This window comes from Rutidosis leptorrhynchoides, chromosome 3 (genome assembly GCF_046630445.1).
Source record: "Rutidosis leptorrhynchoides isolate AG116_Rl617_1_P2 chromosome 3, CSIRO_AGI_Rlap_v1, whole genome shotgun sequence".
Taxonomy (NCBI): Eukaryota; Viridiplantae; Streptophyta; class Magnoliopsida; order Asterales; family Asteraceae; genus Rutidosis; species Rutidosis leptorrhynchoides.
In genome coordinates, this window is record NC_092335.1 from 522,039,738 (window position 1) to 522,054,545 (window position 14,808).

Consider the following 14,808-nt stretch of genomic DNA (forward strand, 5'->3'; position numbering starts at 1 on the left):
CTTACTTGCAATCACTTACGCATTTACCGCATACATGCTAGCAATATAAATAATCATACTATCACAAGTATAATGCCAAACCTTCGGCCACACAAGCTAGCATAACAAAAGCGTATAACTCGAACAATATAATATACTACATTACCACATACAACTACGGTTAACCAATAATACAAGGGATGGTACTCGCATTTCCCATCATTGTTCATAGCAACCATTAGAGTACTTAACACGTCGTACACTAACCACACGGGTGGCATCTTAACACATCGATACTTCACCCCGGGCGGTGTCTTAACACGTCGACAATTCACCCATTACAACTCTTGGAGTGGCATCTTAACACGTCGATGCTTCACCCCCGAGTGGTGTCTTAACACGTCGACACTTCACTCGCCACATGAGATGTGGTGTTTTAGCACGCCTGTGATGACCCGGGAATTTCCGACCAAATTTAAACTTAATCTTTACATGATCTCGATACGATAAGCAAAAATCTGTAATGTTGAGTTTCAAAAATCTTTGAACTGTGTTTAATATATTCATTTGACCTTCGACTGCTCTCGACGATTCACGAACAATTGTGTATATATAGATGTATATATATAAATGTAAGTAGTGGAAATAATAAGATATAATTGAATCTTTAGAACATAAAATGTAAATTAATAAATAGAATTAATAAGTTACTATTATATAATAATATATATATATAAATACTAAATATTCAATATATGTTATTAGTAATATGATATAACTACTAAACTATAACATTAATATATTAAATGTAATTATAAGTTGGAAATATAGTTGTACAATATTATGATTACTGTTATTAATATTAACATTAATATCTTTATTAGTATTATTAATATCATTATTCTAATATGAAAAATAGAATACATGTAACTTGTTATTTTTATTTATTTATTAGATATTATTATTATTATTAAGAATTATTAAATGATATTATTATTAGGAACTAATACCTTTTATTATTATTAACATTTTTATTATTGCTATCATTATCATTAATTAATATTAAGCTTATTAAAGATTATTATTGATTATTGTTATTATTAATAACATCATATTATTATTATTATCATTACTAATAATATTATTATCACTAATAAATCTATTATTATTATCATTAATATTTATCATTATTATTATTAGGATTATTATTATTAATATACTTAATTATTTATTAATATTAGTTATATTATAAGAATTATAAAGAATCAGATATATTCAAATTGAAATCTGCTTTTGTCAAAATCATAGTGTACTATTTTTGTTTTCTATCAACAAAAATCGAATAATATCATTGTAAACAAACAAAATCAGTTAATTATGGGTTTCTCTTTTTATTTTTTTATATATCTGTACTGAAAGAAAATAATGGGTCGACTTCAAAATCAATATATAAACGATCCACTCAAGTTGTTATCTTGTACCAGTTGATTTAAACTATCTATTATCAATCAAAATTACCCCAATTATAGTTTTAAATCGTCAAATTAAATCAAAAACCAAGAAACACCCGGTAAACTGTTCTGTTGTTGTTTCATTCAACGAAAACCTCGATTTTGAAATACATTTAAAAATCCTTAAATGCAGCTGAGTTATAAATCTAGTGTCTAAACTATCTGCAAAGTTTCAAGAATCAATTCGATCTATTGAGTTCGAATTAATCGAGTCAAAGTTTTGAAAATAAAAGTCAACTTTTATCTTTTGATCAAATTAATGTTTTGAAGATCAATTCTGTGGGAATTAATAATTTAGAAAGTTTCTGGGTGTGATTTTAAGTACAGTTCGTGTTGTAAATCTAGTCTAAAACTTTCTAGATTATCGATTTTGATTTTGAGTTAGTTTGTGTTCTTCAAAAACTGTTACAGCGTATTTATTTATTTATTTATTTATTTTTTTTACTAATTTAATTCATCTTATAATGGTTCTGTATATATTTTAGATGCTAATACGAATTATTTAATTAATTGTAAACGGGGAATAACGATTGGAATTGAATTTGGGTCGACTGAATATTGAAGAAAGGGAGAAGATAGAACAGTTAATAATAATCGGGTTAAATAAATTACATTGGAACTTTAATTCAGAAAAACGGCAACAGCCGAATGGTTAGAGGGTTATTCGGGTATGCGAGAGGTCGGGGGTTCGAGTCCCGGCAGTGGAGTTTCTGTTATTTTTTTTTGCCATGCTCTTCAAAGGTTGTGCTTCAATTTCTTTTTACTTTTATTATTATTATTATTATTATTATTATTATTATTATTATTATTATTATTATTATTATTATTATTATTATTATTATTATTATTATTATTATTATTATTATTATTATTATTATTATTATTATTGTTATTATTATTACTATTATTGTTACACTTATTATTGTTGTATTTATATAACAATAATAATAATATGAATATTATTACCATGAAGATTATTATTAGTTAGTGTTATTAAAAGTATTATAATAATAATAGTTATTATTATAGTTATTATTATTAATAATGTATGTATTATTTATCATTATTTGTAATTTCAATTATGATGATTATTATTATTGTTATTACTAATATTATTACTATTAGTAGTATTATTATGTAGTAGTATTATATTTTTTTATTATTATAATCAAATACAACTTTTACTTACCATTATTAATATATTTTAGTAAATAAATATTATGAATATAAAGATATATTTCTATAGGTAATATTACATAAAGGTATGTATTAATCATATTAACGAATTTTATGCGAATATTCATATATATATATATATATATATATATATATATATATATATATATATATATATATATAGCAAATCATGTATTTTTAATATAAAACTAACTGAATATATAACTATCATTTACAGTAAAATTAATTTTTACAAGTATTATTATTAATATTATGGTTATTACAAAAGAAATTGGAATTTTATTAACATAAGTGTATCATTAAGGTTATTATCATTATTTTTACTAATATTAAATTAGTGTAAATAGAACTACTGTTTCGATAAACAAATGAAGTACATACATAAACATATATATATTTTACACACATAACATAACATAATTAATATTTTATATACGAAATGAACATATAAAATATATATATATATTATTAACCTAAAAATGATATAACTAATACTTATATATATATATATATATATATATATATATATATATATATATATATATATATATATATATATATATATATATATATATATATATATATATATATATATATATATATATATATATATATATATATATATATATATATATATATATATATATATATATATATATATATATATATATATATATATATATATATATATATATATATATATATATATATATATATGTGATCAAATACAATTATGAATATTAATAAATATACAAATGATATAGGTTCGTGAATCCGAGGCCAACCCTGCATTGTTCAATATAGTCATATGTATTTTTACTACAAAATACATTAGGTGAGTTTCATTTGCCCTTTTTACTCTTTACGTTTTTGGGCTGAGAATACATGCAAATGCTTTATTAACTGTTTTATAATATTTATATGCGTGAGTTTCATTTGCTCCCTTTTAAATGCTTTTTGCAATATATATTTTTGGGACTGAGAATACATGCGCTGCTTTTATAACTGTTTTACGGAATAGACACAAGTAATTGAAACTACATTATATGGTTGAATGATTGAAATCGAATATGCCCCTTTTTATTAAGTCTGGTAATCTAAGAATTAGGGAACAGACACCCTAATTGACGCGAACTCTAAAGATAGATCTATTGGGCCCAACAAGCCCCATCCAAAGTACCGGATGCTTTAGTTCTTCGAAATTTATATCATGTCCGATGGAGGATCCCGGAATGATGGGGGTATTCTTATATGCATATTGTGAATGTCGGTTACCAGGTGTTGATTCCATATGAATGATATTTTTGTCTCTATGCATGGGACGTATGTTTACGAGAAATGGAAATATGAAATCTTGTGGTCTATTAAAATTATGAAATGATTATTTATGTTAAACTAATGAACTCACTAACCTTTTTGGTTGACACTTTAAAGCATGTTTATTCTCAGGTATGAAAGAAGTCTTCCGCTGTGCAATTGCTCATTTTAAAGATATTACTTAGAGTCATTCATGACATAATTCAAAAGACGTTGCATTCGAGTCGTTGAGTTCATCAAGATTAATATTAAGTCAATTATAATTAGATATATTATGAAATGGTATGCATACCGACAACTTTCGATGTAATGAAATATTGTCTTTTCAAAAACGAATGCAATGATTGTAAAATGTATCATATAGAGGTCAAATACCTCGCAATGTAATCAACTATTGTGAATCGTTTATAATCGATACGGGCTTCGTTCGGATGGATTAGGACGGGTCCTTTCAGTTGGTATCAGAGCGGTGGTCTTAGCGAACCATGTCTGCATTAGTGTATCTAACTGATAAGTCGTTAGGATGCATTATTGAGTCTGGACTTCGACCGTGTCTGGATATCAAAAGTTTTGCTTATCATTTTGTGTCAAAAATTACCTGTTTATCATTCCTAGAGAATCACTTGTTTATCATTCTTAGTCTAGACACGTTTTACTGCATTGACTGCATGAATAGTGTATAGACAAAATTCATATCTTAGCGTATCTGCTACTTCATATCTTAGCGTATCTGTTACTGTAACTTTGCCTTACAACTTCCGTAGATTCCTCCGTAACTTATGGAATTTTAGTATTATATATGCATATGTAAATTATGTATTATAGAGTACTAATCTACATCCTATAATCTATTTCTTATCGAAAATCCTTCATCTGATCGTACGAGATGAATCCTGCAACCAGTTCGAGTCCCTCAGATTTCGATAGCTATTCCGATAGTTATTCCGACAGCTATTCCGACATAGATGTTCACCTAAGCTCTGAAAACAGCGTCATCGGCATGAATAAACCAATCAGCTATTATCAATTCATCTGATGGGTTCGTAGTTGACTTAATTAATAGAAACGCGCAGAAGGCAATCCCTACCATCAACCGAATTCACCTCTTGACAATGAACCTGAAGCGTTTACCGGCGAACCTAATCGAGACACCATTTTCAGTCTCATTTCCAGGGCAACTTGACAAGATCATATTCTATCCACAATTCTAAACCTTATTCATCCGCTCGTTCCGACCGACAATCATCCTGGAGTAATAAGTCAACGAACTTCACGCTCGAATAATCAATTCGGAGAATATGGTGCAAAATGTACCAGCTTCAGCAACATCACCGGCACCAACAGTACCATCAATAATAGCACCAGTACTATCAACAATCCATGCTTCAATATCATCACCTGTACTTTGAGTATGATCTTCGTTCTACGTATCATTCTACCTCATTTATCTTCGTTCGACATGGCGAATATGTAATCTCTAAAGTTTTAGAGATTATTTATTCTAGTTCCAACCGAAAAGCAAATGGGTTTAATATCATATTAACTCATTAAATCCATGAATACATCTGAAGAAAATATATATGTATATATGTTTTCATAAAGATTGTAATTAAAAATTCTCTTGTACAAACTGTTAATGGTGAAAATATTTTAACGGGTAGGTAATACCCGAGGAATATTTAAATTTCACATTAATAAATTACATTGTACGTTCTTCGAATCTGTTTCAACAGTCATATACTATCCTACTTACATCCACCGATATACGTATCCGTTCACCAAAGAATAACTATTTTCATTCAAATTCAATTTCATATTAGGATTTTGACATATCAGAATCCAACAAGTGGCATAATGAAGAAAAAATGGACACAATAAAATAAAAATTGATTAGAAACAGACTAATTAACAATATGAAATTTTGTTAAGAATCCACGCTAACAAAATCCTAGCTAACTGTTCCTAGTTAACTGTTAATTCCGTATTACATTTTATTTATCGCAATTTAATTATCGCAATTTATTTTATCGCAATTTAATTCTCGTAAATTTTATTTATTGTTATTTAATTTCTGTTATTTACTTTACGCACTTTATTTATCGTTATTTAATTTCTGTTATTTATTTTACGCACTTTAAATATCGGGACACGTATACAAGGTTTTGACATATCATATCGACGCATCTATATATATTATTTGGAATCACCATAGACACTCTATATGCAGTAATGATCGAGTTCTCTATTCAGGGTTGAGGTTGATTCTACAATAATATATATACTTTGAGTTGTGATCGAGTCTGAGACGAATACGAGTCACGATACGTATTAATTAATTCGAATATTATATATTAAACTATATATGAATTATTGAATTGTTAACTATGGACTATCAACTGTGGACTACCAATATTGGACAATTAAAAAGAATTAAAATATTAATTATTACATATGAAACTAAACAATTCTTCAAGGTTGCCACTTGATTTCATCTTCAACCTCATTCGTATCTTGATGATTCCAATCTGCGTTCAAACATTTCATAATTCTTGAAAACACCCCAATCGAGAGGATGAACCAACCACACTTCCCGAAAGGAAAGATTTGTGCATATAGTTATGCACCTGAGAAACTCTCGACAACTGAGTAAAGGTTTAACACGTAGTCGCGTCAGATCCTTTGGCATTTATTAGCAAAAATAACTTTGCAATCCCTTACCAAATTAGCAAATTTTGTCACGGCTCCAACAAGTTAACTTTGACTTTTCATTCGAAACAACCTTATTATAACCTTGATTTATATGTGTACTCTTTTATTGTTACCGGGAAATCTTTTATATTCCATTTTATTACCAGCAGACGTACCAGCAACCTCGTTACTTCTTGGCTTAAATCTCTTTGCAAATCATTATATTTATTCATTGAAACCCTATCATATACGCATCCGTATCTTGTAACGGGAACTGACATACCAATTATCGGGAATCAGCAATCGGTACTTTGAAAACTCACAGCATATCTACATCAACAGTTATATGTATCCATATAACATTTATCTATTAGAACTATGATCTTCAATTCTGAAATTCTAAAAAGCACTCAGTCTACAAATCAATACTCTGAATGTTGAAAAAGCTGAATGAAGCAGTAGAAACCGTAGACAACCGTAAATGACCTTAGTCGTCAGAAATTTGATGATAAAGAATAGTATGTTGGAAAAAGCTCAGAAACGTTGGAACTGGAAAATGGATTGAGCTAACCATGAAGGAGATCAATGACAAATACAAGGACCATACCCTATATTCAAAGAATCCAGATAATTCTGAATCCGTTGAAATCTTTAGAGAATATCTTGCTTCGAAGTCATGTTAAAATCTTGCGGAAAATCTTTCCCCATCAACCATCGAACTTAAAAATTCCAAAATATCATCATCAATATCTTCGATATTTCTGAGGATATTTTCATAAATATTCTCGTCCAAAATTATATACCTCTTCTTGCTTTCTGTGTATCATTATAGTGGAAACATTCAATAGAAAATTTAGTACCGAAAAGCAGATTATGCGAAACTATGAAGGAAGCTGTGGACAAATCACAAAGAATAAGTTTGACTTCAAAGAATCTAAATGATTCAATGTCTACTGAAATCTTTAGCAAATACCTTGCATCTGACTCCAAACTCTTGCGGACAGATTTTCTTCACCGTCCTTCGATATTAGAAATTCCAAGATATCATCGTATCTTTCATTATAAATATTCTCCATATTTCTGAAGATATTTTCATAACTATTCTTATCTGAAATCATTAATCTCATCATGATATCAGTGTTACATCATATAGAAACTGTTAGTTTCTATATTCTGTAAACTTTCGAGCTTAAAATATGAATGTTATTGGATTAATGTTGGGAACTGATACATGAGTTAGTATAATATAATGACACTTGATCAACGTGATTATATTACAGTAAGTCATGCTGAGTTCTAATTGGACATGATGGTTCACAGTATATCATACCACCATCATGTGTCATGTTACATAACTCTTTCATTCTAATTAACTTCTGAACATATCAAGAAAGTATATTCTTGATAGCTCTATTCTCAATGATTATGGTAATTTGACGAATCAAATCGTACTTTTACGTTCTTTCTTGATTATAACATTAAATTCATTCGAAACTCCATACTTACAAATTCTAGACCATTACTCGTTTTATTAGAGATCGAGAGGAGATTAAAAAGACGAAGAGCTCCGAAACATAAAGGAAGATATGAAACTCGACAACAACACTGAAATTACAATAATTAAAAATTAAAACATCACGACAATTAAAAATTAAAAGATTACAATCAAACTACTCGTCGTCGTCAATTGTCATCTACAAAGTAGCGTTCACCAGTTATTTCACCATCCGTGAGGTACTCTGGAAACATCGGTATTTTTCTTGATGCCTCAACTGTTGCTTCAGCTGATTCATCGAGGTAACGATAACCCAACGTCTCTTCATCTTCAAGAACCGCATACAAAGAAATGCGTTTACCGCGATCTTCAATAGTATCTTTTATAAAGTACCATTGATCATCGTTACACAGAAAACTTGCCCTACAATCCGCATCATAATCGTCTTTATAAAAGAACACAGACGTGAATTCACATGAAACTTTTTCCTTCAGAAAGGATAGCAAGTCTTGTAAACCAACATCACGAATGTCGATATCTTCAAACGAAATACTGTCGCCCCACTTATATTCTTTCATTTGATTACGAAAATCACCTCCGTAATGAACATCGAAGGAAACAACCATTGGGGGAAGTGTTAACATTTTGCAGTTTGGGAGTGTTTGATTTTGATTTTGAGAAAGGTGGAAATATAAAAGAAATATATGTTTGAGTGTATAAAATGAAGTATATGGTTAGTGTTTTTATAGTGTAAAAGTGTCCGTTGGGATAGCCGTTGGAAATTTTTTTTATTTATTTTACTAACGGCTAAAAATTTGGGCAAGTTTTTGGGCGACGGTGGACGATGCCCGTTGGGACCTCTCTCATGATAGTTCATTCGTACTCTTCGAATAATCGAATTATTTTATCTGTATTATTCTGGAATGATGAAAACTCTATTTATCAGCTCATATTCGTCAAGAAAAACATATTTATTGTTAGCCATGACGACCTCACTCAAATTTCGGGACAAAATTTCTTTAACGGGTAGGTACTGTGATGACCCGAAAATTTCCGACCAAATTTAAACTTAATCTTTACATGATCTCGATACGATAAGCAAAAATCTGTAATGTTGAGTTTCAAAAATCTTTGAACTGTGTTTAATATATTCATTTGACCTTCGACTGCTCTCGACGATTCACGAACAATTGTGTATATATAGATGTATATATATAAATGTAAGTAGTGGAAATAATAAGATATAATTGAATCTTTAGAACATAAAATGTAAATTAATAAATAGAATTAATAAGTTACTATTATATAATTATATATATATGAATCTATATATGATTCCTATTAATAATTTTATATATATATATATATATATATATATATATATATATATATATATATATATATATATATATATATATATATATATATATATATATATATATATATATATATATATATATATATAAGATCTCTAATAGTAATTGTTATATTATACCATTTATAAGATATATATAAATACTAAATATTCAATATATGTTATTAGTAATATGATATAACTACTAAACTATAACATTAATATATTAAATGTAATTATAAGTTGGAAATATAGTTGTACAATATTATGATTACTGTTATTAATATTAACATTAATATCTATATCAGTATTATTAATATCATTATTCTAATATGAAAAATAGAATACATGTAACTTGTTATTTCTATTTATTTATTAGATATTATTATTATTATTAAGAATTATTAAATGATATTATTATTAGGAACTAATACCGTTTATTATTATTAACATTTTTATTATTGCTATCATTATCATTAATTAATATTAAGCTTATTAAAGATTATTATTGATTATTGTTATTATTAATAACATCATATTATTATTATTATCATTACTAATAATATTATTATCACTAATAAATCTATTATTATTATCATTAATATTTATCATTATTATTATTAGGATTATTATTATTAATATACTTAATTATTTATTAATATTAGTTATATTATAAAAATTATAAAGAATCAGATATATTCAAATTGAAATCTGTTTTTGTCAAAATCATAGTGTACTAGTTTTGTTTTCTATCAACAAAAATCGAATAATATCATTGCAAACAAACAAAATCAGTTAATTATGGGTTTCTCTTTTTTTTTATATATATATCTGTACTGAAAGAAAATAATGGGTCGACTTCAAAATCAATATATAAACGATCCACTCAAGTTGTTATCTGGTACCAGTTGATTTAAACTATCTATTATCAATCATAATTACCCCAATTATAGTTTTAAATTGTCAAATTAAATCAAAAACCAAGAAACACCCGGTAAACTGTTCTGTTCTTGTTTCATTCAACGAAAACCTCGATTTTGAAATACATTTAAAAATCCTTAAATGCAGTTTAGTTATAAATCTAGTGTCTAAACTATCTGCAAAGTTTCAAGAATCAATTCGATCTATTGTGTTCGAATTAATCGAGTCAAAGTTTTGAAAATAAAAGTCAACTTTTATCTTTTGATCAAATTAATGTTTTGAAGATCGATTATGTGGGAATTAATAATTTAGAAAGTTTCTGGGTGTGATTTTAAGTACAGTTCGTGTTGTAAATCCAGTCTAAAACTTTCTAGATTATCGATTTTGATTTTGAGTTTGTTTGTGTTCTTCAAAAACTGTTACAGCGTATTTTTTATTTATTTTTTGTTTATACTAATTTAATTCATCTTATAATGGTTCTGTATATATTTTAGATGCTAATACGAATTATTTAATTAATTATTAACGGGGAATAACGATTGGAATTGAATTTGGGTCGACTGAATATTGAAGAAAGGGAGAAGATAGAACAGTTAATAATAATCGGGTTAAATAAATTACATTGGAACTTTAATTCAGAAAAACGGCAACAGCCGAATGGTTAGAGGGTTATTTGGGTATGCGAGAGGTCGGGGGTGCGTGTCCCGGCAGTGGAGTTTCTGTTATTTTTTTTAGCCATGCTCTTCAAAGGTTGTGCTTTAATTTCTTTTTATTATTATTATTATTATTATTATTATTATTATTATTATTATTATTATTATTATTATTATTATTATTATTATTATTATTATTATTATTATTATTATTATTATTATTATTATTATAATTATTATAATTATTATTATTATAATTATTATTATTATTATTATTATTATTATTATTATTATTATTATTATTATTATTATTATTATTGTTATTATTATTACTATTATTGTTACACTTATTATTGTTGTATTTATATAACAATAATAATAATATGAATATTATTACCATGAAGATTATTATTAGTTAGTGTTATTAAAAGTATTATAATAATAATAGTTATTATTATAGTTATTATTATTAATAATGTATGTATTATTTATCATTATTTGTAATTTCAGTTATGATGATTATTATTATTGTTATTACTAATATTATTACTATTAGTAGTATTATTAAGTTGTAGTATTATATTTTTTTATTATTATAATCAAATACAACTTTTACTTACCATTATTAATATATTTTAGTAAATAAATATTATGAATATAAAGATATATTTCTATAGGTAATATTACATAAAGGTATGTATTAATCATATTAACGAATTTTATGCGAATATTCATATATATATATATATATATATATATATATATATATATATATATATATATATATATATATATATATATATATATATATATATATATATATATATATATATAGCAAATCATGTATTTTTAATATAAAACTAACTGAATATATAACTATCATTTACAGTAAAATAAATTTTTACAAGTATTATTATTAATATTATGGTTATTACAAAAGAAATTAGAATTTTATTAACATAAGTGTATCATTAAGGTTATTATCATTATTTTTACTAATATTAAATTAGTGTAAATAGAACTACTGTTTCGATAAACAAATGAAGTACATACATAAACATATATATATTTTACACACATAACATAACATAATTAATATTTTATATATGAAATGAACATATAAAACATATATATATATATATTATTAACCTAAAAATGATATAACTAATATATATATATATATATATATATATATATATATATATATATATATATATATATATATTTATATTTATATATATATATATATATATATATATATATATATATATATATATATATATATATATATATATATATATGTGGTCAAATACAATTATGAATATTAATAAATATATAAATGATATAGGTTTGTGAATCCGAGGCCAACCCTGCATTGTTCAATATAGTCATATGTATTTTTACTACAAAATACATTAGGTGAGTTTCATTTGCCCTTTTTACTCTTTACGTTTTTGGGCTGAGAATACATGCAAATGCTTTATTAACTGTTTTATAATATTTATATGTGTGAGTTTCATTTGCTCCCTTTTTAAATGCTTTTTGCAATATATATTTTTGGGACTGAGAATACATGCGCTGCTTTTATAACTATTTTACGGAATAGACACAAGTAATTGAAACTAAATTATATGGTTGAATGATCGAAATCGAATATGCCCCTTTTTATTAAGTCTGGTAATCTAAGAATTAGGGAACAGACACCCTAATTGACGCGAACTCTAAAGATAGATCTATCGGGCCCAACAAGCCTCATCCAAAGTACCGGATGCTTTAGTACTTCAAAATTTATATCATGTCCGATGGAGGATCCCGGAATGATGGGGATATTCTTATATGCATATTGTGAATGTCGGTTACCAGGTGTTCAATCCATATGAATGATATTTTTGTCTCTATGCATGGGACGTATGTTTACGAGAAATGGAAATATGAAATCTTGTGGTCTATTTAAATTATGAAATGATTATTTATGTTAAAATAATGAACTCACCAACCTTTTTGGTTAACACTTTAAAGCATGTTTATTCTCAGGTATGAAAGAAGTCTTCCGCTGTGCAATTGCTCATTTTAAAGATAATACTTAGAGTCATTCATGACATAATTCAAAAGACGTTGCATTCGAGTCGTTGAGTTCATCAAGATTAATATTAAGTCAATTATAATTAGATATATTATGAAATGGTATGCATACCGACAACTTTCGATGTAATGAAATATTGTCTTTTCAAAAACGAATGCAATGATTGTAAAATGTATCATATAGAGGTCAAATACCTCGCGATGTAATCAACTATTATGAATCGTTTATAATCGATACGGACTTCGTTCGGATGGATTAGGACGGGTTAGGACGGGTCCTTATCGCCTTTGTTGAACTAGGAATCAAGCTCGCAACCTTCAATGTAATGCACCTATCACATTATGCATTTAATTAACATACAATCTAGTGGACTAACCACCAATACTGAACTCTTTAGCATTTAATGACCTAAACGCATTAAATGACTTACATCCACCAAAACCGCCCATTAATGGCCATGACTCATCATAAATCACTAAAAGCTAGTGATTAGAGTCTACTAACACCAACTAACACAATTGATGGGTATTTCATACCCATCTCACCCAACTAGGTCAACCATTACCCATTTGACCCGTTTTAACAATTAGATTTACAATTTTAGTCAAACATAGCCCATTAATACTCTTTCATCATTTTACAAGTGTATTAGTGACTAATAACACAATTAACACTTACAAACCCCAATTTACATGAACAAACCCTAGATCAACACCATTTGGGTTTTCTTACACTAAATTAACCCAAATTCACCCCTTTAAGTCCCCAAATGGGTCTTACAAGTCTCAAATGGCTAAACCCTAGCCATAATCAACTAAAACTCAAAACACGGAGTTAAAACTTACCAACACTATCCACTCGTAGCTAAGAATGAGGAGAACACTTTTACTTCTTGCTCCAAAGATCAAATCTCAAATCTTCACTCTCAAATCTCACTTTGAATCTAAATGGGTTTTGTGTTTTGAGAGGAAATAGAGAAAGAAAATGGAAAAGAAATGAATAAAAAAGGATAAGTGGCTGAGATTTAAAGTCCCAATCAGATCCACATGCGAAAAGACGAATATACCCTCGAATTAACCCTTTTTAAAACAGAAATCCGGAGTCAGACTGGCAGCAAGGTCGCGGCGCGGCGTTTCACAGGATTTTTGAGCTGTTTTGATCAACTCCTGATTTTGATTTGTGTTACGTGTCGCGGCGCGACACTCACCCTCCGCGGTGCGGTAATACGCCTGAACTGACCAGTTTTGACTATTTTAAATCAACAATTATTTATACGACATGTACACTTCGTTTCCGCTTTATATATTCGCCTAGACTTCACTACGTAGTCTCACAGGACTTAATACACTCCTAAACCATATGTATACTCATACATACATACATTCTCATGCGTAATATATATATATATATATATATATATATATATATATATACATACATATCTCGTATACATCAAATTAACTCTTTAAATCATTTAATCACGTAAACAAACGAATTATAAATGTACTAATGATTAAACATGTACCTTAATTCACGTATGGGAAAAACGGGATATTACAACTCTCCCCCACTTGAATCGGAGTGAGTCCTCTCGATCCAAGCCGCATGAC